The 27,304-nt window shown below is 39.3% G+C and overlaps 1 long non-coding RNA gene across 2 annotated transcripts in view; it reads left to right on the forward strand.

Moving 5' to 3' along the window:
- Positions 1–25,707, forward strand: part of LOC125156640 (uncharacterized) — a 114,422-nt gene extending 88,715 nt beyond the window's left edge. The window contains exon 4 of one of the 2 annotated variants that reach the window (XR_007148715.1): positions 25,466–25,707. This is a non-coding gene — a long non-coding RNA (uncharacterized LOC125156640). Of the gene's footprint in view, positions 1–733; positions 1,558–25,465 lie in introns of those variants that run through there. The other variant, XR_007148714.1, reaches the window with a different exon arrangement.
- Positions 25,708–27,304: the final 1,597 nt, after the last annotated feature.

Consider the following 27,304-nt stretch of genomic DNA (forward strand, 5'->3'; position numbering starts at 1 on the left):
GATCCTCAGTCCTGTCACTGAATCTTGACAAACTTATAGGAGGTGGTGAAAAATAAGCTTTCGTTTGTGCGGCAACAGCCTTTGTGTAAATGGGGAAAAGGTGCCTGATTAAACAGAAGCTGAGAGGGGTCAGCAATGAGGAGTTGGGGGCGCAGCAAATGCATCTTGTTTGTTTGGTAGTATTTCTGTATTCCATTCCCAAAACAAAGCAGCAAGAGCTGAAAGTGAAACCTGACCAGCTGCCAAGTCATGTTTTCAAGGGCCACGGTCATCATTTGGCTCACCAACTACACCAGTCTCGCAGAACAATGCACAGATTATATGAATATCATACATGAGGAGGAGCAGAATTGGGGCTCCTTTGTCATATCCTCTTGGTTCTCACCACCCCCCCCCAGGCTGATCTACCACTTTATTCTGATTGAGTGATGTAAGATGTTCTTAATTTCATGGAAGGAAGCTTTTGAGTGAGTTAACAGGAAAATCAAAATAAATGATCATATATTATAACTCTTGACCTAGACTTTCTATAACACTTTCACAGAAAAAAATAAAGCCTATCTTATACCAGTTTCCTCTTAGTCTGAGTTTTATCCTGGAGCTATGAAGCACAGGGATAGTAGGAATGAGACAAGTCAGTAGGATTTCTGATATCCTCCTTGCCTTTTCTAGCTTGGATAACCTTGAATTTAAACTGTTTTTTTTTTGTTTTTGTTTTTTTGTATTACTATAGGTCTTCTCTGCAACTGAGGTACAAGGCATATCAAACCAATGAGAGAGATAAAAGCAAGACCAACTATTAGTGTTCCAACCCCAGAGACCGACTGTTAGCATATTCCAGTCAGGAGTTTCAATTTAGTTCTTTAAGATCTTGGAAGTTACCTTACTCTTCTGAAAGTATGACTTCAGGAAATATGGAACATTCAGCTGTTTCCAAGAGCAAAGGAGCCCTTCAATGAAGCTTTCTGCAATGATGGGAATGTTTGATATCTGTGCTGTTCCAATTCAGTGGCCACTAAGTACACAGGCTTATTGAACACTCGAAATGTGGCTAGTATGACTGAGGAAGTGAATTTTTAATATAATGTAGTTTAATTTTAATTTATTTACATTTAAGTGTAAAGAGGTACATTTGTGGCTAGTGGCTACTGTTAGTGCAGATTTAGATTGCTATCATTGCCATAAGCATACAGGCTCCTAGACTAATAATTGGAATTCTCATGCCTAAATCAAGTGAAAGGGTCAAATCTCATTTTCTCAAATGAAGACACATCATCATGGAGGCATTTTGTTCAAAACTATAAGTCTAGTTCTTTGCAGGACTCTTGAATAGGTCTGTCACTCTGGGTTGTCTTCATTTTCATCTCAGTTGGAGGGGAGAGGGTGAGTATGTAAGTCTCCACATGAGGGTGCTTTCCAGGATCAGATGGCAGTTTGCTATTGGAAACCCTCCTAGACTGAAATTTACTTGCATCTGAGGGTATGTAATATGCTACATACTTACCTGATTTTGAAATCCTTTCACATAATGTTTATATCCTGTGACTTACCACCAAAATTCCCCACAGGAAATAAATAAACAACCTTCTCAAAGTTACGGTTTTTCTTTTTTTTTTTTTTTTTCAACGTTTATTTATTTTTGGGACAGAGAGAGACAGAGCATGAACGGGTGAGGGGCAGAGAGAGAGGGAGACACAGAATCGGAAACAGGCTCCAGGCTCCGAGCCATCAGCCCAGAGCCTGATGCGGGGCTCAAACTCACAGACCGCGAGATCGTGACCTGGCTGAAGTCGGACGCTTAACCGACTGCGCCACCCAGGCGCCCCAAGTTACGGTTTTTCAAACAAAAGAAGGATATTGCTGTTTGGAATAAAATAGCAATTCTATGTGTAGTCATTAGGACTTCCCCAGGCATTTCCAGTTTACCCCCTTCCAGTTTAATGGTGCTTCCAAGCCCTGTTATGGTTCGATGGGGCCACGTGGCCATTCTGGCCAACGAGTTATGAGAAGAAGCCATGCATGCCACTTTGGGTCGGGCATTTAATTGCTGAGGCAACACACCTCAGAGCTCTTTCTCTGCTGGCACAGCATCTGGCAATGGGTGAATATGGTGCCTGCTCCATAGACTTGGGACCCTGAATGCTAGCATGAGCAGGAACCTCTTGGCAACCTGCAGTGGACATATAATATGGAAAAGAAATAAATCTTTGATTTTTCAAGTCAGCACACTGATACATGTCTAAACATGGAGCTAAAGCCAGGATTGTGAATAAAGAAAGACAGAAGTCAAGGTAGCAACGGAACTAGCAGAAGAATGAATTCTCTGAAGTTGGATTCGAGTGATCCTGTGTTTGTCAACAACCTGCAGGACCCTGAATGAGGACTTCAGGAAAGCTTGGAAACCTTCCTAAATTAGGCAATGTGTAGAGTCCTGAATGAAATGCTTCTAAAACACTTATCAGTGCAGCATTATTTGTAGAGTGGAAAAAAAAAAAAGGTGGCTGAGGGTCTATGGTGGGGCCCAATAGCTTCAGAATAAATTGTTCCCATATCAGAGGGCCCTGCAGAGCAGTTGAAGATAAGATGTTGAATAAGCAGTCATGTTTTCATATGCATTTGCAAGTTTTGAAGGGGAACCTGAGTGATGGAAGAAAGATAAACAACTAGAGAAAAGATGTTGACAAAAATATACATTAATTTCATACAACTACCATTTCTCATCCCAAAACCTAGGGTCGAAATTTGTGTAACAATTCTTATATTGGGAAATCTAAGGGACTCTAAGGCCTATGGTGATAACATCAGGGTGGTTGTTTTTTTTAAATATTAAACCCTAGTTTCATTAATATGACCTCTGAAAGGAATTACATAAATTATCCTTTTCAATAAGAAAACTTATAAAAGTTGTTTCGTACCACATTCAGTTCTTCGGGTCCAACATATTCTTTTTTTTTTATGTTTATGTTTATTTTTGACAGAGACAGAGCACAAGTGGGGGAGGGGCAGACAGAGAGGGAGACACAGAATCCAAAGCAGGCTCCAGACTCTGAACTGTCAGCGCAGAGCCCAATGGGGGGCTTGAACTCACAAACCATGAGATCATGACCTGAGCTGAAGTCAGACGCTCAACCGACTGAGCCACCCAGGCACCCCAGGTCCAACATATTCTTAATGATTAATTACTATCAACAATATTAATGAATAATAATTATATTAGTATTTATTACTACAACACCATTACTAATAGAGCCAATTATAACAACAATGATAGTAATTAATGGCTTGTTTTAATGCTCTTTCTATTCGTCTGGCACTGTAGTAAATATTGTATATGAATGATCTCATTTAATCCTAACAACACTCTGATTTATATTTTAAATAAAAGGAAAGTGTCCCTATGAGTTTGGGAAACTTGGTGTAGGCCCAACAGCTGGTATGTGGTAGAGCTTCTACATGAAACTGAGACTCAATGAATCCAAAGATTATGTTCTTAGTATTACACACTGTACTTCTTTTTTTAGGGCTAACATTTAGAATATCAACTTTAATGTGACCTGTACCTTGATTGTATTTACCCAAACCTTTTACGTAGGAGCATCACAAATTAAAACTAATTGAAAAGCTAATTTGAAAGAAAAATTTAAATTCCTGCACCTGATTGCCAGATGAATTTGCTGATATCCCATTATCATAAAAGGTATAATGCTTAACGAAATTGTGAATGCCAAAATAAAAATAATGAACAGAGGTGATGCAATGATTTTTTTAAGGAAGAAAGAATACCAAGGTCATGGTTTACTATATGTTCACATATGCAGCCTTCAAGGAGGCCTGCATGTGTTAGACTAGGGGCAGGTCCACCTGGGAATTTCTACTGCTTCATACAAGCCTTTCTCAGTTCACATACAATGGGTTAGCAGACAAATAAACCACTTTCTTGCACTGCCTCTGGGCAGTTATGAGACTGGGCAAGTTTCTGTACCTTCCTGGGTAAGCTCATTCCAGTACTGATATTCTCTTGTGTCTCTCCTTTGTATCCTGACATCACAAAACTATTTGGTTATGATAGCTGGATTCATAAATATGCCAGCCAAGAATTTTTCTGGAGAACCAAGTCATAAGGGCTATGTGGTAGATTTAAATTGTGTCAGTTTAGCTAATCTGGAACTAGAATTCCTGACATTCCCTTCCATGAATAGCTCCAGACTGAGGTGAGTCACAAAAGACTTCTGCACCAGATTTGGGAGGTGGAAGTGAAGCAATAATGATACTCCTTTTATGCTCAAGACATCAGTGCATGGTATGAAGTGGTGTTGCAGCTCATGGCTGTTGACATTTACCTGCTGGCACACCTTGTTTGCATGGGGCAACTCCAGCCAGACTCCCTGTTTCCATTTTTCTGATTCCTGGGTCAGTTAGCCCCAGGACAAAGGACACCAGCTTCTCCTTCACATTATTCCCATCCTCAAAGTGAGAGGCTCAGAGGTGGTGAGACTTTGATATGGATTCTTGTCCATTCTCCTTGGTTCCAGCCCATTCCTACGGGGTTCCTTGTGAGCTTGCTTTCCTCACTGCATATTCTCCTCCCATTCCCAGATGCCAGACCAGCTGACTTCCCTTTTTGAGAAGCCATAGCTCAGTAGATGCTTTAACCCACAATCATCTAAGATCAAATCCCTATAATAAATCCCTTATTATATAAATCTCCTAGTGGCTGCGCTTCTCTGATCTAACTGTGACTAATACAGGTTGCCTAAACAGCTCAGAGAAGATAATTACATGGAGAAAATAGAATCTAGCAGAACTCTTGTCAGAGAAATAATGGATGTGATTGGAAGGATTTTTCTTAAGCCATTTGTCTAATGGGAGAACCAGGGTAACAATCCGTATTTACTAAGTTGCCTGTTAAGAAGAGGGGTGTCTAGTTCACTTAAAGGCTTTTGTATTTCTTCTGAGTGGGGATGCAGTCAGGAAGCTAGGACTAAAGGCTTGGGAAGCAGCAGAGAATGAGGACATTACTCTTGGTGTTCCCGGAAACGTAACCCCACTTCCTCATGCAGAGCTCAGAGCCATCGCTAAACACTTATCAAAAACTATGTTCGGTTTTAATGTTAGTTTTAACAGTAGCCAGTTATCCTCCTTATGAGAAAACTCTGTTATAAGCAAATATAATGAGATGCATGGTGTATACACCATTCATTCATTCATTCTTCATAATATGCATACAGATTCATTCAATCATTGATTTAGTGTGTATTTAACATATGCCAGGTCTGATCTAGGTACTGGGGATACAATGTTAAACAAGATAGCAGGGTTCCTGTTTTCATGGATTTATCTAAATAGAAGTGATACGTTTAGTTTTTTTTTTAAAAGGAACAAGATAATTGTTGATAATGATAAGTAATATGAAGCAAATAGAACAAAGAGAGGGTCTGATTTTGACAGGGTGGTCACAGAAGGAGCATTGAGGTGAAGCGCCGAGTAATGGTCTCTGGAAGACCCGAATGAAAAGAAGGAGCTGATCATGTGGACATCTGGCACCTTGCAGAAGAAAAGCATATTTAAACTCCTAAGTGGGGGCAGGCATGGAGAGTTCAAAGAACAGAAGGAAAGCCAGAGTAGCTGGAGTATAGTGAATGAGGGAAAGAGAAGAAGATGAAGGAAATAAAGAATAACAGGTAGAAACAAAGACATGGAAAGGCTTGTAAACCATGGCGTGGATTGTGAATTTCATTCCAGGGTCACCACTGGAGGTTTAGATTTTAGAAGATAATTCCAGCCATACTGCTGAGAGTTGAAGAATGAAAATAGGGTCCAGCTAGTGTGTGTTTGGCATAGCTGACTGGACTAAGATGGGCACTGTGGATACGGAGAAATGTAAACAGATTTGGATTTTGAATTGGGGCTGCCAAGACCTGGAGATGGATTGGATGTGGTGAGTGAGGGCACAGAGCTTGCAAAGATGGCTCCCTGCATTTGGGGGTCAAGCCACTGAGCCAGTGTTTGCCATTTTCTAAGTTGGGGAAGGCTGAGGGAGAAACAGACATTGGGGATAGGGTAAACCATATTTATGTATGTATAAAAATACGCTATTTATTACATGCTTCTAGTTTTATGCAACTTGAAGTTTGTTTCAGTTCCCATGGCCTTTGATGAAGAAATATATGCTGATTAATAGCAGACAGTGCCTTCAGTGTTGAATGTTTTGTTTCTGTGAAGAATAAGGTCCTTTCAAGAAGTTAAGTTTTGTTCCACCATCAGGGGTGTTCTCTCTGGGAAATTCTTCCCTGTGGTTGTCTATTCACAATTGTACAAGTTTCCATTCTGTGACATGGAAATCAGTGGCAACGCCCACTGGAATCAGCAGTAGGCATTTGCCTTCCGTGGCCATGAATTGTGCACTTTCACAGATCCTGAAGGGTTGGAAAAAAAGAGTCAGGACTAAGCAAAAAGTGGCTGACTCTGATTTCAAGGGTGAGCTTGTGTAAACATTTCTTAAGCATGATTCTTATTCTTAAACATTGGAGAATGGCTTTTATAATGAGGAAAAAAAACACCTCTCTACCTCCCCCAAACATCAATGCTTATGTTTTGTTATTTGGCTTCTAAGAAACAAAATCTTTTGCTTTAAAGGGAAAGAGGTTATAGAAATTGTCATTTATCTTAAGGAAGACACTTATCCTGTTACTGGTTTCATGTTAGCCCACCATGGGCTTCACCAGGGAGGATCCCAGAGTCAATGAGGTTTGCCCTCCAGGTTTACAGTAATGGATTCCACCACAATGAGGCGGTTAGTAGCCGATAACCTCACTGTATTTAGCACTTGGAAATCTGCCGTAAACGAATTTTATACTGTTCTTCAGCTTTTGCAGTGTACAGGTTTATTTTTGGGGTGTTAAAGATAGACAAGGATTATGAAGAATCTTGTTTTTCATTTCTTCAGAGAAAGCTTTTGTTTTTTAAGTGTCACCTGATTATTTTGCCTTGGCGTGCACAGTCGTCCATACTGTAATGTCAACCCCACGCCAGCAGATGGCAGTCACACCACACTGCACTTTGGCATTAAGTGAAGTTTTAGAACACCAGGAATTTGTCCTGTTCATGGAGGGAGGGTCTGATGTGCTCTGTGACTTGGTGGGAGGGGTAACTTGTATAGAGACTAATTCCAGTGAATCCACTACATAAACATATGAATTTGGCTTTGAATCTGAAGATATACTTAGTTGGAAAAGGAAACAAAGTTGAGTGAAAAACAAAACAAAGCAAAGCAAAAAACCCAGCAATACCACCAACAACAAAAATCCTTAAATAAATCTGTCAAAATGAGCTATGAGGTGAGCATCCCAAGGTCTTGGGCTTATTCTGGGCTTTGTTTCACTGATATGTGGATCAATATAATCATGGTTGAGGAGCTGGCATGAAAACATAATGGCCAAGAGAATAAGGCTGAGAACAACTGCGAAAGTATTTTATTTTCAGGAGGATTAACTGAGCTCTGGGTGGCTAGACAGGGTAGGGGAAAAACAAAAGAAACTCAGAAGTGAAATTAGAAATCTTAGAACTTTTCTTTCTTCCATAGAGATGATATTTCCAAAGGAGTTCTTTTTTTTTTTTTACTTTTTTTTTTTTTAAATCTTTATTTATTTTTGAAAGAAAGAGTGTGTGAGCAGGAGAGGAGCAGAGAGAGAGGGAGACACAGAATCCGAAGCGGGCTCCAGGCCCTGGGCTGCCAGCACAGAGCCCCACGTGGGCTCAAACTCACGAACCGTGAGATCATGACCTGAGCTGAAGTCAGATGCTCAACCAACTGAGCCACCCAGGCACCCCCCCAGAGGAGTTCTTTATAGGAAGAATAAGGGTTTTTCTCCAGCTGGAAGGAAGACATTGCATATGTAGCTATCATTCCAGCTTCTACTTCATTATGTTTTCCTGGATTTCTGCACTGCAACTCAGCTGGGTTTGGTCACTCTTCTTTCCCACCGGTTAAGTGGTTGCCTTGCTTTTTGTAGATGGTGAGCTGTCTTTGGAACAGGTGCAGGGGTTACATGGCATTAAGAGGACATTCCTATTTCTCTACCTGCAGTGCGGTTTCTGTGACTGAGCAAAAGTCACATTTTGTCTGTTTATGTTTGGTTTGTTTTTTTGAGTGTGTCTCACCAGACATGTGTGGGAACAGGGCTGTTTAAAGAAAATGCCACAATCCATTGTTAGGGAGAAGGCTTGGATCCCATGGAAGTGGATGGCACCGGGGCACAGGTCGGGAATTTCTGCAAATGTTTCTTTTCCCAGGAAGCTATTGAAACTAAGACTGTTGTTTTGACTCAACTTTTTAACGAGATCCTGGAATTCAGGGTGATAAAACTCTATCCACATAATTGTAGTGAAAAACTTTACAGATTTAAGCATAAAGGCATCAAGAGAGCCATTCACAGCTTCCTGGTTCTATTGCAACTCTCTCTGTCTGTTGAGGGCTTGCTTAGATTCCATTCCAATAAGTGGATAGTTGCATGATCATCCATCTGTATGTGACAAGGGGTTGGATACTCAGTCTAGCTGCAGTACAGACAATCAGGGGGTGCATTACCTGTAGAGAATTAAAAAATGTAATGAAACTGACAAAAAGTTGGCCGGCTTTTAAATTATCATCATGCCCAGTAATTCTTAAGCACTTTTCATTGAAAAAATATATGTATTTTTTCTGGTCTACTGATTTCCAAATACTTGCCATGATTGCAGCTGAGTTTCCATACATTTACGTATGCTTTAAATTGGCACACTTGGGGCATCTGGGTGGCTCAGTGGTTTAAGCATCCGACTTCAGCTCAAGTCATGATCTCATGGCTAGTGAGTTGGAACCCTGCGTCAGGCTCTGTGCTGACAGCTCAGAGGCTGGGGCCTGCTTCAGATTGTGTGTCTCCCTCTCTTTGTGCCTTTCCCCTGATTGCTTTCTCTCTCTCTCTCTCTATTTCTCTCTCTCTGTCTCTGTCAAAAATGAGTAAATGTTAAAGAAAATATTTAAAAAATAAAAATAAATTAGCCCACTCAATTCACTTCTTCAATAAACATTCCATGTGGTAGTTAATTCAGAGAACTCCCAGCTATACTGTTGGCCTCCAACACACGTGTACTTGGCTACCAAGTTCATTTCAAGAGGAAGTTGGTAATGGCTCAGAGTCTTTTAAGCTTACTTCTGGGGCAGTTTATATTTCCAACTCTTGTGGTGCTATATATTCTTACTTTTGAACAGTACATTGGAAATAAAGATATCTGTATGTGTTTTTTTTCTTTTCTGAATTATATATATTTTTTCTGGTGTGATGAAGACCTAAAAATAATTGCAGACAGCCAGAATCAGTTTAATGATGCAGTGAATACAGCAAGCTTCAAACTTGTTCCTTGAAGACTGCTGCACAGAAATAGGGGGATAGGCTATTACATATGCAAAATGTAAGGAATTGGACATTTACATAGAAAAAGAAATCCAATTAGAAGAAAAGTTAACCAGAGTAATAACGAAAAGATACTTGTCTTACATTGTTGGAGAAATAACAAGACAGTATTTGAATATCATCCTTTTCATTAAGATCTGGATACTAGTCCTAAAGCAGAAAAAGATACTGAGATTTTACTAAATGTAATAGAAATTTAAGATGAATTTCTGGCGAAAGTGTTTCATGGGACTTTTTTGACAATGAAACAAAGACATGGGCAGTATGCAGTTTCTGGAGTTGATTATGAAACAAGACTTTTATGGAGCTTTGCCAGGCTTACACTTACGTTTAGGAGTTTTCTTAGCTGTTTGTATATCTGTTCCTTAATGTAGAAGAAACTTTATGACATTAAAATTAATTTAAAAAGTGTTCTTCCATTAACTCTCATCGAACAGATGACAAAAAAGGTCTTTATCGTCTATTGAACAGAAATATGTAAACAAAATTAATTTTGACAAAATCATTGATAAGTTTGTAGAATGTTAAGGCTAGAAAAATGGAAACTATAATTTTATTGTTTATTACTACAGTAGATCGACATTTAGGTATAAAATTTTCCCCTCTGAAAAGCACAGTGATGCAGTTAAAATAATTAACCTACTACCTTTTTTCCTTATGTTGTCATATTTATTTTACTTTGTATTAAAAAACTTAAGACATAATATATAAAAAGTTTTATGAAGTAAAAAATTCATCCCACTTCTATTTTCTAACTTTTTTTTTTTCACTTCACGGTCTAAGTGTTACTCAAAATGTTAAAAATGTGTTGAAAATGATCCTTTGGATGCCAAATATCTTTCCCCATATTTATGGGTCACAGTGGGCTCTGTTATAGTAACACAGAAACTCTGAAATCTCAGTGGCTTAACCCAACTAACATTTGTGGCTTATTAGCACAAAAATCAAAGATGGAAATTCCTGACTGATGGCGATCCTTGGTGCCAGAGACTCTAGGAACCACCATCTTGAGCCTCTGTGAGGTTTGCTACCTGATTGCTACCTCTTCCAGGTTCAGAGTTGATTTGGTTACCGTCCTGCTAATAGATGGAGAAAGAGATATAGAGGACAAGAGAATGCTGAAGATTAGGCAAGACATTTTATGGACAAGCCTGGAAATAGCATATATCACTTCCATCTGCATCCAGTTGGCCAAATCCAACCAACTAGAACCAAACTGTCAGCAAAAAAGGCTGGGAAATAGAGTCTTCCTGTGAGACAAGATCCAGGGAACAGGATCGGTGAGCATCTAGACAGCTCAGTCACTCTATCTGTGATCAAGCTGCTACTCCTGCACCTTTCTACCATTGCAATAGCTTATTAAATGGTGTCTGTGCATCTCTCCCTGTTCTTAACATGCAGTGAAATACCACTAGACAGTCAATGGATTTCAAACCAAGGAAGTGAACTGCTTTTTTCCAAATGAAATATTCTATGCAATTCAGGATGTTAGAAATAGATAAATATATAGCTGTTCTGGCTGGAGTAGGAATGAACCGTCAGAAATATTATTTAAATGGTCTTTCTATTAACTTACACACACTTCCCCTTTCTACCCACCGAACCATTACTGAGACCCTAAGTCACCTTTGTGTAATTCCTGTGTTCTGATGAACAGAAGTTGGAAAGCATTGCAATAAGCACAGTGAAGCTTTTGAACAGGGAGTGTTGTTTTGAGAGATTAAAGTTTAAACTCTGGCATGTAAGGCTGCTACACCCTACCCAATACTTCTCAACTTTATCTTATTCGACTCTACTCTTAATGTTTCTTAAAAGTTTTCAACTCATTTCAACCTTTGTGTCCGTATAGTCAACCTCTTAACATTGTTTTTAATATTGAACTTGCTTTTATTTAAGTGTCAGGCATCAGGAAAACTATGATAAAGACTCTGACCTCAAGGGAAAGAATTCTTGTAATATAAAATTAAATGAAAAAAAAATCTAAACATAAAGTTGAATATATAATGTGGTTATTAACAAGGTAGGAGAACCCCTTTTTTTATACATAAAGACTTATGTTGAGTTTCTTGTTTATTTGTCTAACCCCCTCGACGGGCTCAAGGCCCACCCAAGAGCAATTAAGACAAAAGGCTGCCTTACTTTCTGGGAACCCAGGCCAATCTGCAAAAGCCACCATACCCAGGGAAGGAGACTTGCTCCAGTTCTAGGACTTCCTCCCATGCAAGAAAGGCCACGAGGAACAGCAGCCATGACAACGTGGATGTTAGAACATTTCATTCCCTTCTGCTGGTTGATGAAGGCAGACCTCTGTACTGTGCTGTCTTATTTATAACCCAAGATTAAACTGCTATGATCTTACATTTGTGAGTTCCTCAACATCTCTCCCCAACCTCTCCACCACTACCACTAAGCAGAACCAGCTAAAGCCTGGTCGTTTCTGCCCAATTTACTGTTCATTTTATTTGCATGGGGCTTTTCTTCTCAAGATATCATTGACATGGGGCAGAGGTTTATAACCATCCTGTTAATTGCAGAACAGACATAATGTCACCTTTTTAAAGAGCTTTGCCTCATGTGGTCTGAACCAAAACATTCGTGTCTTATCATTATTCTTAGGATTCCAGGAATGCAGGCATAGCTCCCCCAAAGAATTTATACGCATCACAGTGACACTATTTTCAATTTTGCATTTGTTTGAAATTATTTTCTCCTGGAACAAGTCTGGAATTGCTAATTTATGTATTACGTATACTTCTGATCACTCTACATACACTACAAACCAACCGTTCACACTGTGGTCAGAACGTGGTATGGGCAACACATCCTTGCGCAAACAGAATTTTACCACATGCTTTTTCTTCTACATGTGACAAAATCAGATAATTTTTTCCTTTTTTCTATTAATACGTAAGTAACATTGTCTGATCTTCAAAATGTTAAACTAACCTTCCATTCCTAGAATAAACCCTACTTTGTTGTGTTGTATAATCTTTATGGATCATATGTCTTTTGTGCTACTTTTGATAAGTAAAATGGCCAGATTTATGTATTATTATTGTGATGTTCTCTCTGGTTTGTTATCAAGTTTATGCTGGCTTCATAAAATGAATTGGGAAGTATTTGCTTTTCTATTCTTTGTTAGATTTTTATGTAAGATTGGTATCATTACTTGCTTAAATGTTTGAATTAATTCTCGATGATTCCAACTAGACCTGGAGTCCTGAGTTGGTGTGGAAACATTTTTAACTATGGTTTCAATTTCTTTAAAGATATAAAATTATTCTGATCTATTTCAGATAAACAATATTTGGAACATACTTAAACTAAAACATTATCTGTTGTTTATCTGAAATTCAGATTGAACCACATCGTGTATTTTTCTAGCAACCCTATAATGTCCTCATTATATTTCGAATGTCTGAATGAGTAGTTATTTGCGCCTTTTCTTTCTCTTTTTTTTTCTTTGCTTACTGTCACTAGAGGTTTATCAATTTAATTAGTCTTTCTGAGGAATTAACCTTTGGGTTGTTTATTGTCTTTATGTTTTCATTTCCATTAATTTATACTTCCATTTTTTTCCCTTTTTCTTGTTTAGTCTTTAGTTTGCACCTCTACCTTCTTGGACTGAATAGTTTTATGAAAAGTAAGTGAGATGACTCATTTTCAGAAATACCAAATAAAAGCAGTGCTGTCTAGTCAGCAATAGGTTTACAACCTAGTGGAAATATGTACCCCCCACCACCGCCACCCCCCCCCCCCCACCCCGCCACCAACCAAATGAGTCCCAAAGTCTTAGACACTTCACGTCCTGGTTCTTCTACCTCTCTCCATTTTTGCGGGCTTATTTTCACGGGCTTTGCAATGAGTATGCGCCAAAGAACTGAAGTCTGTGTGTCACCTCAAGGAACGTACTTTTCACCTTCCATGGGCATGGGCGACTTCCGGGTAAGGCTGTAACCTCTGTAGTACTCAGCCAATGAGGAATCAGGGGAGGGGCTCGCACGCTAGCAGGTAAATCAGCTGCTGTGACTGCTCAGAGGGTGCCCGGCCATCAGACATGGCTCTTGCAACAATGTTGATTAAAGCCTCCCTTCACTGTGCTCCAGTCCCTTCTTTGATTGGGGCAGTGGGTTTATTTCTCATAATGTGATCTTTGATTTAGGGTGTTTTTTTTTTCTTTTTTATTATAGGAATATAAATCACCTTCTGTGCATGATTTCAACCGGTTCACAGAGAGTGAGTCCCAGGGACTTAGATTTATTTTGTACTTGATCAGGAACCCATTCGTTTTATGCACACACATGACCACTTAATATTTTCTCTTTTTTTTTAACGTTTATTTTTGACACAGAGAGCGCGCGCGCGCGCGCGCGCGCGCACACACACACACACACACACACACACACACACACACACTTGTGCGAGCACAAGTCGGGGAGGCAGAGAGAGAAGGTGGGGACAGAGGATCCCAAGCAGGCTCTTCTCTGAGAACAGAGAGCCTGACGTGGGGCTTAAAGTCATGAACTGTGAGATTATAACCTGAGCCAAACTCAGATGCTTTACTGACTGAGCCACCCAAGTATCCCTAATTTGCTCTTTTGATGCATGCCATTTGCCGTGTTGTGAAAGAGGCAGTTTAGGAAAGCAGAAGACTAGAAGTAGAAGAGCACAGGGCTGAGGTCAGAATATTGAAAGGCAGCCTTGAGGGGCAAAGGACAATCACCATTACCAGAAGGGACAGTGAGAGAAGAAAAATCCTGTGGTTCATACCAGATCATGAAGTTGAGGCCACAGAGACTAGGTGAAAAAAACTCCTTGAAGTTGTATATTTTACACTCGTGTTTCTGTTTAAGATTAACCACTAGATTTTGCATATTGGAATATGCAATATTATATTAAAACATATATATATAGTACATATTTTAAAAATATATAGTTATATATATTGTTAAAAAACAAAATTTGAGTAAATTTGAAGATCTAGCAAGTAGATGGGAGCTCTGAGGAATTTTTGTAGGAAGGAGGGAGGCAAGAGCAAGAAGTTATTAGCAAAAGAAAAGAAAGGATATTTCAGGTCTGGTCACTTTCCCTGAGGGGGAAGGGCAGGAGGTCTTACGCAGATTACCTCATCTTTCTTTGCAGGCTGGAGAAGGCCCCAGTGACAGATTACTTTATGGATAATGAAAATCCAGATTGATTGGCTTAAAATCCTACTCCTGAAGAGGTTGAAACTGCAATTAAGTCTTGGTTTGCTATCTTGGGAACAACTGGTCACCAGCACATAGCACATAGCACATAGCACATAGCACATAGCACATAGCACATAGCACACCAGTACCTTGTCTTCTTAGGTACAGCTAAGCTCCACCTGCAACCCTCAGGCCAAAGATTTCCTTGACCTGGACTCCCCACGATAGAGCTTCAAGCATTGGCCATTCTGAAGTCTTCCTGGGTTTACCCACTGTGCGGAAGTCATGGACTTAAAGCCACTCCACTCCCTAATCTATCACTCAGTCTTTTTTGTTCATCTGATTTAGTGAGGTAGATGCTATCTAAAATGTTTTTAGCAACTTGGTAAAGGATAGCTTATAAGTAGAAGTTGTAGATACTAAAGGATAAACGGTCTCATCTATTTTAAGAGAGAATAGTTGAATTCAGAGCAAGTCAGATTCTATATTGATTTTTTTTTTCATTGAAAGAGAAAAGGATTGGCCAGGAATAAACCTTTAGTGGTTTGTTCATGGATAAGGCATTGCATCGTTATGTCTGGGATAGACTAAAAAATTTTTTTCATACAAAGTAAATAATTACTAAATGTATCATTGAATGGCCATCTTTAGAAACCAGAAGAGTTTGAGATATCAAGAGGAATTGAACCTACTGGTTCTCCAAGAATGAACTGAGGTTTATAAATGGGCCATTGTCTTACCAAAGTCCAGTGTTCTAAAAGTCTGGCCACTGTGGCTTTCTTGGCATGTTGGGAAGAAGCCCATGGTTTCTTTCCTCTTTCCACTGGTTCTCTAGATTTGCCATGTGCAGGGTTGCTCAGCTCACATGTCTGTGGGAAGGGTAAAAAATGCCCTCTTCAAAGGAATCAATTTTTGTGGTTACAAATTTGGGTGTTTGGGTCGACATTGGCCAATTCCTTCTGAAACCTGAAAATGCTACATTCCCACCATCATGTTAATTCTTAGGAAGCTGACATCTTTAAAAAGCTGTGGCAAACAAAAAAATCACTTATAAAACCACATAACACTATCCTATGTATACACACTATATATGACATATCATGGTTCAAGTTCTAATGATAGGGAATACCTCCTTTAGATTTAATGCTAAAGTGGGTTTGGGTATGATTATAGGATAAAGAAATATACTTTCCTTGATCATAGTTAGTTGTGATTCTTTATTGTGTTGAAAATCAACACAAACAAACAAACTGATGTTCCATTTGATACCCTTGTGAAGTTTCTAGGTGAGGACTTTGTAGAGGAAATCAGATGAGGAATGGTAGAATTACTGAGCTGCCAATGATGGTTTCACTGTATTGATTTGCTTCTTCATTTTTCATTGAGTCATCTCTTTGTCCATGAGCAGCTGGGATGAAACCTTAGAGTTGTTCATGAATAAGCTATCCTGGTGATGGGGAAGGATATGCAACTCTCTGTCCATTCATCTAAAATGTGTTGATGTTCAGATGGAGACAGAGATGAAATATTTGCCCTTAAAAAGCCCCTGGCAAGTAGCAGTCAGGAAATAATGTAGTATGTGCTAATAACAGAGCCATGTATGGAATGTAGTGAGTTCAAGGGAATAGAAAGGGAAGAGACAAATAACACAAGGTGAAACAAAGAGGGTCTGGACAAGGGGAGTAGCAGTGATGGTGGAGAAGTAGATTAAACTGCTTTGGGAAGAGGGAAATCACAGAAGTTAAGTTTGGTTCTGAGTCCTAGTATCCTGGTAGTACTTCTTTGTAGCATACGAGTTGGATCATTCATATTGAATAAGGTTTTAAAATTCTCTGAATCTTGGTTTGTTTATTGGTAAAATGGGATAAGAGTACTGACCTCAAATGGTTGTTATATGGATTAAATGAGATAATTTCTGAAGAGTTCTTGGTATCCAATACAAATGAGGGTCTGGACAAGGGGTATCCAATACAAATGCTTCAAATACAGTAATTCTATATATGTTACCTGTAATGTTAGTTGGGCTTCTCCAGAGAAACAGTGGTATGTAGGTATATGGTATGTAGGTATATATTATCCTATTTATTATAAAGAAGTAGCTCATACAATTATGAAGGCTGAGAAGTCCTATGGTCTACTGTCTACAAGTGGGAGACTCAGGAGAATGGGTAGTGTCATGCTAGTCTGAATCTGGAGGCCTGAAAACCAGGAGAACTCATTGTGTAAGTTCCAATTTGAATGCTGGAGAAGACCTATGTCCTAGCTTGAAAGTCAGAGAGAGCAAATTTTCCCTTACCCCACATTGTGTTCTATTCAGGTCTCCAATAGATTGGAAGTGCCCCAACCACATTGGGGAGGACCGTCTGCTTTATTCAGTTGACCTATTCAAATGTTAATCTCATCCAGAAATAACCCCACAGACATACCTAGAATAAGGTTTAACCAAATATCTGGGCACCCCATGGCCCTGTCAAGTTGGCATATAAAATTAAACATCACACCTTTACAATTACAATCAGAAATGGAACTTGGGTGAGAAGTGAACTTTTTTCCAATCCTTTCTTTTATTTAAATCCCATCACTGCTTTGTATTATCAGCAAGATGTTGGTCAAGTTGCTTAATATCTCTGAGCCTCAGTTTTGTCATCTGTGGAGTTGGGACTATACTATTTATTTTGTGGGGCCCTTTTCAATGAAATGGATCAAAAAATGAAAAAAAAATAGCCCCACATCAAAACTCAATAAATGATTGCTACCATTCTTGGAGGCTGATTGGGAAAGAGATGTTGAGAATGACATCCTTAAATTTTAAAGTGAGTACTAGCTGGATAGTCATGATATGCAGAGAATATGGAGGAAAAACAAACTTGTTTAAAGAAAAAAAGAGTGAGTTTTATTTTAATCATGGATGAGTTTATCTGGTGTTTCTGTTAGGTAGTTGGATATAAGGATATGCTTCTCAGAAGTGATTCAGGCCTAAGAATTTAGCTTTGTGTATTGGCAGCAAATAAGTTGTATCTGATTCTATGAATATGGATTGGATTTTCCAGAAAGGGGAAAAAGACGCAAGTTTCAAACTTTTGAGGGTAATGATGGAGAAAAAGAAGTCCATGACTGAGCTTGGACTAAAACAGTGGTGTTAGGAGGAAGCCAGGAAAGAGTCTTATTATGTGTACCAAGAGGTGAGAGTTGTGTTCATAAAGGCATACAGAGACCACATCAAAAAGGAGAAAACAAAAAATGGTGCTTGCTGGATTTGGCCACATGGAAGGCACCCAGTGATGGTCACTTTAGCAGTTTCTGTGGAGCAATGTGGGCAGGGGGCCAACTGCAAGGGATTGAGAAGAGAATGGGGGAAAGGAAGTTAGGATGTAGACAGTATGGGCTCAAGCATGACTCCCAAGAATCCATACCATTGAGGCGTTTATGTGGCTTAAATATACTAGACATTGTAGGAAGTTTGGGAGTGTCTGTGATGCAGTGGATAGTGATATCCAGCGAATTGAACTTAGCACTTAGAAGAGTGCCTGGTTCATTGCAAGCACTCAATCGTTTGCTTATGTTGGCTACCAATGGAATTGACACTGTCATTAGACACACACTCTGTTCCCTCTTATGTCTACTCTGAGCCACTGCGAGGAACAACTGACTGAACAGCTTGACAATGAATGGGGAAAATGAAGGACTGGCCAAATTATTCATCTACATACATCAGATCAGAGCAATTGGCTTGAGGGTTGCCTGGCAATGACACTATGTCCTCCCTCTTTCCACTGCCCTCCTGAAAGCTACATTCATCCTTTCTAAAATGGCCCTTTCTACATTCACACTCCAAAAAGGATTGTCAGTGTTCTGGTGTTATTTATGTATGTATGTATGTATGTATGTATGTATGTATGTATGTATATATGTATGTGTATAATTTTAAGTAGGCTCCACACCCAACATGGGGCTTGAACTCAGAACCTTGTGATCAAGAGTAGCATGTTCTACCTACTGAGCCAGCCAGGCACCCCTACTACTATTTTTGAAAATCCATCTTGAAAGATGGACTTCTTCCTTCCACCTTAAGCCCCTCATTTTAGACATCTCAGTACTTTAGACACAGCCCACATAGACTTGTTGTATGCTTGTAACTCATATAATATTTTTATCAAAAAAACTTTATCTATTATAAAGCTGTTAAGGAACAGACACTCTCAGACATTGTTCATGAAAGTGTGAATTCCTCTAACCAATCTCTTCCAGAAAAATAATGTATGCATTCTTTGACCTAGGCAATCTCATTTTGGGAAATATATCCTACAGATAAAAATAGCCACTAAAATGCAAAACTATAATTGATGATATTTCCTGTATTATTATTTGTAGTGGCAATAGTACTGGAAACAATCTGAATATCTTATTAATAGGAGGAAAGTTAACTAAATTATAAAGTCCATAATATAAAGACCAAAGGGATGTCCATGATATATTACTAAGAATAAAAGCAAGGAAGAAATCCATATGCATAACATTATCCCATATTTGGGACATAATTAAAACATTTTACTTCTGTATTTATATCTCTGTGTGAAAATACATATTTATTTTGAATATGATTTTTTGAATCATAGAGAAAGGGATGGAGGGATTCTCACCAAACTCTTAACATTGGTTATTTCAGAATTGAGTAGAAATGAGGTAGAGTGAAATTGTTAATGGTTTCCTTCTATCCCTCTGCATTTTTAGACTTGATTATTAGAACAGGCTTGCATTACTTTTTCAATTAAAAATTAACACTGTAAATGAAAGGAAAAATAAAGCTTTCACTACTATCTCATGAAATTATAAACCACTTATCTGGGAACAAGGTGTAATAGACACGATGAGGAATGAAACAGAAATTAGTAAGATTTGGATAAATAATCATAACTTTGGAGTTAAAGGATGCTGGCAGTGATTTATCTCTATGATGCGATTTGAGATATCAGTATGGGGGCACCTGGCTGACTCAGTCAGTAGAGCATGTAATTCTTTATCTTGGGGTTGTGAGTTCAAGCTCCACATTGGACATAGAGCTTACTTAAAAATAACATAAAGGGGCACCTGGGTGGCTCAGTCAGTTGAGCATCTGACTTCGACGCAGGTCATGATCTCACAGTTCATGATTTTGAGGCCCGCGTCGGGCTTTGTGCTGACAGCTCAGAGCCTGGAGCCTGTTTCAGATGCTGTGTCTTGCTCTCTCTGCCCCTTCCCCACTCATGCTCTCTCTCTCTCTGTCTCTCAAAAATGATGAATAAACGTTAAGAAAAAAAAATTTTTTTATTATTATTTTTAAATGTTTTTATTTATTTTTGAGACAGAGAGAGACAGAGCATGAGCAGGGAAGGGGCAGAGAGAGAGGGAGACACAGAATCGGAAGCAGGCTCCAGGCTCTGAGCCATCAGCACAGAGCCCAATGCGGGGCTTGAACTCACAGACTGTGAGATCATGACCTGAGCTGAAGTCGGACACTCAACCGACTGAGCCACCCAGGTGCCCCAAGAAAAAATTTTTTTTAATGAATAACATAAAATAATTAAAAAGGGGCACCTGGCTGGCTCATTTGGAGGAGGATGTGACTCTTGATATCAAGATCATGAGTTCAAGCCCCATGTTGGGTATAGAGATTACTTAAAATTAAAAAAAAAAATTGGGGGCACCTGGCTGGCTCATTTGGTAGAGCGTGCAACTCTTACTCTCAGGATCATGAGTTCAAGGGCCACATTGTGTGGAGCCTACTTAAAATTAGGGGTGCCTTGGTGGCTCAGTCACTTAAGCATTCAACTCTTGATTTTGGCTCAGGTCATGATCTCACAGTTTGTGAGATCAAACCTCACATCTGGCTCTGTGCTAGATATGGAACCTGCTTGGGATTCTCCCTCTGCCTTTCCCTCTGTTCCTCCCTCTATCCCTCCCCACCCCCACCCCCAGCCATGCATGTGCACATGTGTACTCACTCTCTTTTTCTCTCAAAAAATTTTCTTAAAAATAATTATTTTTTTTTAATTAAAAAAAAGGAATGAGTATTGCTACCTGTCTTTAAATGATGTTATTCCTAGAAGGTCTTTGGGATTCTCACATGTACTTTTGAATTTGATTACTATGTGAGGTAACATATCAGGAGGTTCACACGTTGGCAGAGATTGGTGTATTGGTTTCTTTTAAGGAAATTAATAATAATATTAATATCAACAAGAGTATTACTACCAATAAATTATTATTATTAATTATTAACTAATATTAGTAGTGACATTAGTAGTTAATTGTCTTAACCACCTGAAAGAGCAGGACATGAAGGAATGGTATTCAGATAGCTGAGTGTTGACCAGGTGGTAGTCATGAAAAAGAGGAAAGATCCCAAGGTTACGGCAATGCCCCATTCTGGTGGAATTCTTCTGTAGGGAGTAGGTTGAAGGAGGTATTGGAAGGTCACAAATGCTCTCAGAATATAGGGAAAAGGACAGGAAAGAGCATAGGAAAAAAGGTTAGGGGCTCTGAAAACCTTGAGGGAGATCATCCAGCTTAGGGAAGGAGAGCTAGGGGAGAGGGGAAGAGAGAGTCATGGAGGTAAGAAAGAGAGAAGTTAGTGCAGTGTGTGCTCAGGCAGCCAAAGGGCAGGTGACAGCTGAGCAGGGAAGATGAATGCTAGGAGGTGGGGGAAGGGTGGAGGGGACACGGGAAGTCATCCAAAACAAATACGCCTATTTGAAGTTGGCCTAGCGTTGGCCTGGCTTGTATTTTGTCTCATCCACCGGCCAAGTGAATTCCTAGGGGTAATTTATAAAGTGAGAAAGTGTGAATTAGCATCTTCATTTACATAATCATCTTTCATAACCAAGATGTCTTAAGCATCCAAAAGGTTTAATGGATCCAGTGTGTGCACAATAGCCTCAAATGATATATTTGGACAGAGCCCTCTGAGATGTTTCATTCTCCTTTGCCAAACACAGAGCTTCTTAAGTGAGGAAAAAGAAATAGTGCTCGACAGAAAAACCATGATAAAGATATAAAGGCACGAGCAGTCAGTGTTGTTATGAGGGTAAGAGACCAACAGGAAGACAAGAAAACCTAGTTTTGATTTGAGATAGCACAAAGTAGCTTTGACATCTTACATGGGTTATTTAAATTCTTTAAGTTTTTGTTATATCATCAGTAAGATGAGGAAACCTATGACTTCTGTGGTCTTGTGTGATACTCAGTTCTCTCAGGCAACTGATGTCTTTGAAACTGATGAACATGGTCATCGGTCTTGAAGATAATAGAAGTTTATTAGCTATGAGTTAAAGTTTGGAGTCCCACCGACCTGGGTTCAAATTCTGTCTTTACATATATTAGCAGATGATGTTGGGAAAGCTTCTCTGTGCTTATTTCCCCGTAAAAAGAACTGAGGGTAAAAACAGGTATCTGGCTATCAATGTGATCAGTGTGAACTGAGATAATATATGTTAAGTGCTTAATAATACCTGATAACTTGAAAGTGCTCAGAATGTAGTAGTAAATAAAATGAAACATTTCTGCTCATGTAAAAGCCAAGCTTTTCTCTTTCTCTCTTTTTCTTTCCTACGGCCTGCCTGCCTGCCTTCTTCTCTCTCTTTTCTTTTCTTTCTTTTCTTTTCTTTTCTTTTTTTTTCTTTTCTTTTCTTTTCTTTCTTTCTTTCCTTTTTCTTTCTCCTCTCTCTCTCTTTCTCTCTCTCTCTCTCTCTCTCTTTCTCTCTCTCTCTCTCAAGTTATGTTTTTTCCTTACAGTTTGGAGGAAAAAAAGGGTTGTGAGTGCCGTGGCAATAAAAACACAAGTAAATATGGTAGTGATTTAGCAATACACAGTAAACATACCATTTCACAGCAGGAAGGAAGGAAGGAAGAATCAGGAGTTAAGTAAACAAAGGAGGAATATTATTCAGACAAGGAACTAACCAACTCTATGGCTAAAAATACCGTGGAATCGTCAAAGAAATTGAGCTCTTCCTTGGGTCAGGAACCCTGTGATTTATAAAACACAGTACATTTCCCTTCATGACTGTTCTATCATGACCTCATGGTCCTTCCATTTCCAGAACTACCTAGCTTTTCTAGCCTCAAAGGGGCCACTGATTGAGTTCTGTGGATATTTTTCTATGAGTGTCTTGGGTGAGAAATAACCTAGATCATCATCACCACTGCATAATGCCTCAAGTTCAAAATCCTGTTAAGTGCTAACAACACCTGCACCTTCATAGCCCTCTCACAGGCTGAGGTAGTTAAATCCCTCCATCTGCGATATTTAACTTAATGTGACAAAAACGAATGTTTCAGAAAAGAGCAACAGTGCTTTTGCATGCAAACTTTGGACATGGCAGTATGTGGCCAACCAACGTTTTGGCCAAATTAGACAAGCAGTCAGTACTTACACATTCATTGACTTCCATGCACTGAAATAAGCCATGATCCCTGCCCATGATGAGCTTACAGTCCTGCAGTGACACACAGGAAGGAGTATTTCAAAGAAAAGAGTGACCTAATGGTGAGAAGTTGAAAAATCTGGTATAAATTCCTATCTTCCAGGAGTTCACAAGCTGATGAGAGGGACAGAAGTGGAAGGGGAATGATTCTATGGTGTGAGAGTTAAAGTACTGGAGAGAATGGAGGAAGTAGGTATATAGAAGAAACCTGCTAGAAGGTTATGCTGTGTGCCCATGGGAAGCAGGACAAGCCTTGACAAGTTTGGAAATTTTTTTGGAATATGGGGTGAAAAGATTGGGTCAAAGTTCTTTCTCCTGTTCCAAAAACCAATTGTTATTTAATTAGTAGGATAGGCCATGCCTTTTCTTCTTCTCCTTGTCCTTGTCCTTCTCCTTCTCCCTAATTCTCCTGGTATCATTTTTGGCTACAAAATTAGTTAGCATGAGTGAAATTATGAAGGCATGGCACAAAAGTATCTAAAAGTTGTCTGCACTTAAAATGCATCTCAGAAAAAAATTCTGTTCAAAGTGGTTTTCATGGTCGCATTATTCTGTCATCATTAACCATCTTAGGCTGTCTGATCTGGCCTTGCACTGTGACATTGTGACTTCCCATTCTACATGAAGGATCATAGATAGATACAGAGTGGAGGTAGCTCCATGTCAGATACCCAGGAGCGTCCCTATGTGAGCATGCGGGTTCACATGAAGGAGCAAGGAGGAGAGGAAAGCTTGCCTTTCGGTAAAAGGCACATTTGATCTTCCCTAACCACAGCAGAGGACAAGGCAGGTTTCCTGGAAGAAGCTCAGGGGAGGGAAAAGGAAAATTAGAAGGCTTCATCTTAAAAGTTGGGGCTCAGCTTGAATTCCTAATTGCCACAGGTCTTTTCCAAGAAGCATGCCCATCTGTGGTGTACCAGCCTTCAGCTGGGTGGCTCCTGCAGCGTGTCTCCTTAGGCAACCCAGCTGATGGCACCAGCATCATCAGCTCCTTCCAGGAATGCTGTGCCCATCCTCTCTGGTTTTCTGTGGAGTTGGTCTGGCCCTACTTAAGAGGAAAATAATTGGTATTCTTTACGCCTATGTCGGGCAGCAAGTTCCCTTTGAGCCACCCTTCACATCAGGGCCAGCCTTCTGCAAAATTATGCAGTAGGCTGTTTTTAAGCACTTTTCCCCCTCTGGTGCCTATCACTCACCCTGTCCTACTCCTCTTGGCCCACAGTTTTGAGACCTTTACATTTTCTTATCACTGTCAAGATAACTACACCCTCAGCCCTGTGATGTCTGTACTCAGCCAGCAAATAATCCTTCCTTTTGGAATTGTTAACTTGATTTAAAAGTTACCGGTCTTTTGCCCCATTCTACCATGTGCCAGACACTATGTCAAATGTCATGGCTATAACAGTAAAGAAGACATGTTTCCTATGCTTATGGAGGACACAGTTTCATGAGACATATAGGCAAGAATATCCAGTATTACAACAAAGATGCAAAGGTATGAGACAGCATAAAACATTGGAAGAAATGTCACGATGGCAGAGCATGTCACTAAAGCCATGCTGGGATTTGTTCTGCAAAGGCCACTAAACAAGAGTGCTGTAAAGATGGAGATAAGAATGAACTTTATCCTGAAGGCTGTGGGAGACCCAAAGGCAAGTTAGGCAAGAAGGTGACAAGATCAGATCTACAAATTAGAAAGGTCTCTGAAGAGAATCAGCAAATAGGATCACCTAGTTTATAGCAGAAATCTAGATGAGAGATGGGTTGACCTTGATGCAAGTTGTGGCAGTATGGATACAAAGGAAGGGGCAGATTTGAAAGATATTTAGGAGCTAGAAATTGCACACTTTGGTTATTGCTTATATCTTTGTTTGGGGGAGATAAAGAATTTTTTAGGTTTCTGATGAAGGCTAGGGAATGATATCTTCCCAGAGATGTGGGATGCACAAAGCATGATTATTTGAAGACTCTTCTTTTGATGGTGGTGGGTATAGATCTCAGAAATCTATTTAATAATTTTGTATGTTATTTTCTTACCAAAATGACATCAGATTGGCTTCATTAAGTTAAAATACATATCTCTTTTATTATGCCTTTAAAGAATTTTGATAATACTGGCAGTTGTAGAGACCATAATAAGTCATTATGAAGAAGAAATGACCTTCTTTTGGTTGGATGGTGGGGTGGAACAGGTTATGGAGCTACTTAGAATAACTTCGCATGATCTGGACCCCTGGTCGTTGTGTTTACATGCAACCCTGCCCTCCATGCACACTTACTTTTTCTCTTACTTAAAAAAAAAAATCTCTAATTTCTGTCCCCTTTAGCTTTTAATTCATTCTTTTCTCCTTTGTCATTCCAGCACTGTCCAAACCCTCCCCCTCTGTACAAAGTGCAGTGGGCGTCAGCATGGAGACCTCCCAGTTCTGTGTATTGGTAAATCCACAAGGAAAGGAATGGAGGCTTCCTCCCATGGACTCAGAATCCAGAGAATCTCTGCTGCTACCACAGAAGGCATTTCGGAAAGATGTGATTACTGAGCCAAGTGAGCATTCCCAAATCCTTGCTATTTCCCAGACACATGAGCTCAACAGTATTGACAGAGCTTAGGGAGGTAAGTTCCTTGGGAAATGAGAAAAATAGTTTAATGTTAAAAAGCTCCATGTCCCAATTTCTATTGTTTCTATCAGTGCAGCTCTTAAATATTCATTCACATTTTCCTCTGTTTCTTGATCTATGGGTATTAATTAAGTGAAGGCCTTAAGTTCCCCTTGCCAAATCCCACAAAGTTTTATTAGGATGTGAGGGAAGAGAGAAAGCAACACTCTTCTAAGGAGTCAGAGAAGGAATAGCAATGGATGTGAATAGAAGAGTGTTTAATAAATAGCATGGACCCAGAAATCTTACAATTTTTGTAGCCTGAACCTAATAGACAACTACTTTCACTATTCACATGATTAGGCATCTAGGCACCTAGGGCCTTTCATCATGTGGTGGGAAAGAACATATCCACTTGTTATGCAATATGGACCTAGGAAGTGGTTTTGGATTGGTTTTGGCTTCTTTGAGATGGTTTTGGACAAGATTTTGTTATGAAAGCTAAGCACAAGTTATGATTGCATGCTATAAGAATGCCCCATATTCATTGGTTGTTCAGTCTCCTAAACCCACACTGAAATCCTGTAGGGCTATTGATGTCAGAGGCAATTTAGAAAGAAAAGGATAAGAGTTAGCTACTGAAAAATATGGAAATGACTTTGGGTCTTACTTCTATGTGTGAGCGATGCAGTTGCAACAATGATAGACAATGCTCAGTTCCACTTGGCAAGACACATACCTTGGATGACTTTATTCAAGTGGCATGCTAGCACCCCAACAAATTAAATGACATAATGGGGGTTAAGCATAGGAAGGAGAGGTCACAAGATATTCCAGTGGGCTTAAAGACAGGGGAGCGATGTCACATTTGTTAACTCCCACTTTTTGTCCTGGATTGAAAAACAGTGAATCACTTAAAGTTATATAGAAATATAAAATCCAATAACCAATAAAAGCTGGAGATTGAGTGGGAGAAAGTGGAGGGCATATTCATTTGAAGGAGAATTTTGTAGAAATCCTTTGTGCTTAAATTCTACCAGAATTTCCACAATGATAAAATAATAAGGCTGTGATTTTCTTGACAGGAAAAGGCATATATTTCCAACTTTGTATCCTCAGCAACCAAGATAGTTGCCAGTGCTCAATAAATGTCTGTTGGCTGAAGGGATATGTGATCAAATGGCTATATTTATACTATGTTACCTATAGTAATGTAAACTTTGTCTACACTTTATTACCAAAAGTCAATACTTTTAAACTTTTTAGGCTAGGAGATAAAATAGAGCAGATTTTGTAGGTACTTATATAACATGAGGGAAAACAAATTTCCACTATATTTCACTGATGAAATTAAAAATATAATGATCATTGAATACACGTTTTTTTGCAATGGAATGAAAAGAATCAAATTCTTTTGGAGGAGATAACATTTCATTTAACTGGGTTTGATGTTCCCATCCTCAAAATAGTTTGCAAATGTTCATCTATTAATGCTGACATGTAATGAGATTTTAATTATTTCATTTAGAGTTTGAATTTTGATTTTTTTTTTCAACGTTTATTTATTTTGGGGACAGAGAGAGACAGAGCATGAACGAGGAAG

Source organism: Prionailurus viverrinus, chromosome F2 (assembly GCF_022837055.1).
Source record: "Prionailurus viverrinus isolate Anna chromosome F2, UM_Priviv_1.0, whole genome shotgun sequence".
NCBI classification, from domain to species: Eukaryota; Metazoa; Chordata; class Mammalia; order Carnivora; family Felidae; genus Prionailurus; species Prionailurus viverrinus.